Raw genomic sequence first — 4467 nt, 5'->3', positions numbered from 1 at the left:
TTTTTAAATCAAACCAAATCCAGGCTTATTTCAAGTGTGGAAAGTGTCAACAGATTGTTTTTATTATTAACCATCAAGGTAAAGTAAAAAGGACTACTGCATGTATATTATAGATGAACAAGCTGTGCATTAAGAAACAATTCACACAATAATAATTTCCTCCAGATCAACGGATCCGTTTTCATAACGTCAGTTCCTCTTGAGGCACAGCTTGAATTATAGATAGATATAATATGGACTCTTTGGGACCTAATTTGAAGGATACTTATATAATATATGATTAGAAGCCTATAGGTAAGCTTACAGATTCATCTCTCTAGCTTGTTGTGTGTGCACCTTTCTGCATGCACATGGTGTCTGGACAAGCCTTTACAAACTCAAATGCTATATTAACGACACGTTTTTGACCGTCAAGAGAGTGGTCTCCTCTGCTGGACATGGTTCAGCTTTAATTACGAGCAAGGAATTTCATATTGCCATCCCCTGCATCGTTGCCATGGTGACCCTCACTCTCAACCAATCCCAGGAGATTCTTAAATTCAAAAATGGTTCGGCCGTAGCAGAGCAGTGGCCAATTAGATGGCCTATGCTGTCAGTGGCAGGTGTGAGAGAGAACTAATTCAGGCCATCGTTCTGCATGTGCAGCTTTCTCTCGGATCAGGCCTTTAATCAAACCCTTTTTTAATTATGCAAAGCAGGGCTGAGTCTTTTGACTCCTGTGTGCTGGGTGGCGTGCACTGAGGTGTGCATGTGAGCACTGCAGGCATCATTAGAAAGCCCCAGCCCAGGGTCCTGCGGGTCAACCTCCATCCTCCTGCCACAGATCACAGCCCTGCTGGTTATTATAACATAAAGCCAACCTCTGATATCCCCTTGATGAAGAGAGTGCTTTGACTGGAGTGCTGGTTTATTGAGCAGTGAAAATGATGCGATGGATGTGGTATGTGCCTTTGGACCTGAATGATATAGGGAAAATAATCATAGTTATTGTCCTGGACTTCGACATTTCCAGTATTTCAAGGCTCTCTGATATCACAAAATAATACAGACATTGTGATGACATCCAGACCTTAAAGTATAATGCTATAGATATCTTGATTAGTCATTGCTACAGCTGAGCTCCAAATTGATTGCATAGCAAATATGCATTCCAGATGATAACTGTAAGAAAGCTATACTGTCTGCAAGAAAAGTGCATTCTTAAATGGAAATCAGTGACATAAAGTGCACACCTCAATTGTCTTCTGTATTCCCTCACCCTAATCACAAATCTAACCATAACTCCAACCCTTACTGTGTAGACTGTATAGTATGTAAAAGCAAATGATCAATACTTTGTTACTCATCATCACTAAACAATGACTGTGGTATGCATGGTAATGCTTTATTCCCACAATGTGAGGGGAGAGAGGAGTCTTCCAAACAGTCTTTGCTGTCAGAGAAACCTTTCACATGCTCGGAGTTGCTCTATTATGCTATTTCTATAAAGGACTTCGTTACAGAGCATTTGTGCCTCATAACTGTAGCTTGCTTTCTGGAGGAGTCTCCCAGAGAATGCGGTATGTTGTCATAGAAACGATGCAAATGAAATGACATGAGTTGATGAGAGTTGTCCACCCTCAGTGTCTTGTTTTCTTTGATGTTACCTGATAATGAGTTCATAGTTGCACAAACAGCCTGCCTTCCCACATCCCTCTAGAAGCCTGGGAGGCACACAGGTGGTGTCTTGGAGTCTTGAAGGTGGTCATGTGTGCACAGAGGTTCCTCGGGCTGCTTGTCCTGCTCTTCTGCTTATGTTTGGACACTTGTTCAGTTTGAAATGTCCATAGGAATCAAGGAGATCTCATTCATTAATAATATCAAAGATCCTTTAGAACACGTTATCAACCGTCTCTGGTGATATCAATCCAACATGAGGTGGCATGAAGTAATTCTATATGTTTTTTAGAAAAGAAGACATTTTCAGGTGGCCCGTTTTGTTTGGGCCATGGACAGTGCACTGTTTTTTGGTTTGCCAAATATTGTTCACTAATTGCTCTGCTCATCCTGACACACCAGCCTCATGTGTAGAGTCTGTATGTGAGTATCCACACACGCTTCTGTGTTTACACCACACAATAACAGCAGCATCATGATTTGATCTTTACCCCACTCAGCCTGCCAGCCCTCTCAGCTTATAAGGGTACAAGACTATACTGTACCATACAAAACCTCTTCATTAAATCTGTATTCATCATGTGGCTACCTTTCCTTTTTTGACACCACTAGGGTGCATCAGAGGAATTACTGTGTGATGCTGCTTGGGTATGGCTCTCACTTGTATCGCCCATGGCACGATGCCATGTGTTGTACTTGATCCAACTGTATGTTCCATATCAGCCATAAGAAACACTGAGCTAAAAAGCAGGCACCGCCCTTCCATTCTGATTTTGAAAGTGTGGTGCAGCATCTACTGGCTACAAAAAGTATTGCTTTTCAATTGCTCTAGTTGAGTAAAATAACACTCCAGAGCCATTTTTCTTCACAATCTATGAGAGAAAATGACCACCTCCATTGAGACATTTTTGTTAAATATTGATTTTTTTTTTTTATCAGGATAGTGACCTGTCTCCTAGCAATGTACTGCGAGCAGAATTGAATTACTGAAAATAATCAGGTGTTACATCAGATATTCTGCACTGAAACTTTATTACATGCAGTTACATAGATCATCATTGCACAACTATCTGCAAACTGACTCTAAGAAATAGAAAGCTGTTAAACAGTGTATGTCCAGAAAGTAGCACAGCAAGGATATAAACAGCCACACTTCACCACCAACAGTCCACTCCTTACAAGAAAGCCACCATCAAATGAGACAAATGGTCATGTTAGATGAGATGTTAGGTCATGAAGGGCTGATGTCTAGGTGTTTATAGACGAGTCCAGAACAAAGCATCACACTCCTGTCCCACAGCACAGACAGCTGCTCACATTTGGGCCCTGTCCTAAATCAGGCTCACATTTGGGCCCTGTCCTAAATCAGGCTCACATTTGGGCCCTGTCCTAAATCAGGCTCACATTTGGGCCCTGTCCTAAATCAGGCTCACATTTGGGCTCTATCCTAAATCAGGCTCACATTTGGGCTCTATCCTAAATCAGGCTGATTCAAAAGCAATACCTGAGTAACACTGAGTGTTAAAATTCTGACAAGTGCATGCAAGTGACAGCAATAAAGTAAAACTAAAAGAGAATTGTGAATTCGCTGAAATCATATTGAAATTTAGCATTCCTAATATACACTTAATACATCAACAAATATTTTTAAAATACAAAACAGGACGAGAGAATAATGTTGTGGGGTTCAGTACACATCTGTGATGTTTGTAGATGTGTGCATGTTCCCATCCTTGATTTGATTTTTTTAACTTAGAAAAATAGACAGTGACATCATCCAGCAATTGAAAGCACTGAGAAACCGTGGAAACACAACACAAACAAACTTCAAAACGGCACAGATATTTTGCTTCGGTTAAAACATGCCACACATTGCAACAGCCCACTGAGTCTTTCATGTGTTTATGTCAGAAAAGACAGGCACTTATGGTCTGAGTACAGCCAGCATATCACAGGGCAGAAATCAAAATGGCCTCTGGTTTAATTGGGATAAGTCATTTCGTTATCTGAGAATCTTATATAGAAATAGGCAACTGTTTAAATCAAATATGTAGTATGATCCTTAATTATACCATATTTAAGCATTTGATTAAGGTGTTAGCTGCCAAATTCCATTCATGTTGTGACCTGCATTTAGAGGGGGTTAAAGTGATGTAATTGCACGCTACAGAATACATCTACACTAAAGTTTCACAGAGGTAAAGCATAACACATTCAATTAAGGTTTTGCTACATATACCGGTAAGTTGAATATAGATACGCTTCACTGGTTTACAAATTACAGGTCAGAGCAAAACATTGGCTTGCCACTGCTTAAACAAGTTCAAGTTATTCTCACAGTAGTATGAGTACACATAAAATACACTTGTACAGGCCAGTAATAACAGAAAAATAGAGACGTGACTACAGTAAAGTCATACAATCAAACTGAAAACATTCTCATTGTCAGTCTTACCTCCAGAAGACATGGCTAATTACTGTATGATGCACTGAAGAGTCCATGTTAGAAGCCTTTGCTCAGTAATGAGATGAGACTGGTTGATTAGTGTGCTGAACCCTACATGATAATCACAATGCACTGACATTCTACTTCATTGCACTGTTCCACTACATCAAAGTATATTAGCAACTTAAAAGACAACGACCTTCAGGGCTCCAGGATGTGACATCATTTTAGCATTCCTCGAAAAACAAAAACCTTGGCATAGCGGAGCATGCTCCCTTCACGTGCAAAGAGGGCAGCTCCCTGTTTGGCATAGCACAGCTCGACAGAGGCACCCAGAGCGCTCCACTTTGCCCGCCCGCACGCCA

The sequence above is a fragment of the Alosa pseudoharengus genome, unplaced genomic scaffold (assembly GCF_046254945.1).
Source record: "Alosa pseudoharengus isolate Yale_2024_CS ecotype anadromous, Long Island Sound unplaced genomic scaffold, YU_APseudo_1.1 YU_APseudo_1.1_scf_9, whole genome shotgun sequence".
NCBI lineage: Eukaryota > Metazoa > Chordata > Actinopteri > Clupeiformes > Clupeidae > Alosa > Alosa pseudoharengus.
The sequence above is the reverse complement of the archived record's forward strand: the minus strand, read 5'-3'. Positions refer to the sequence as shown.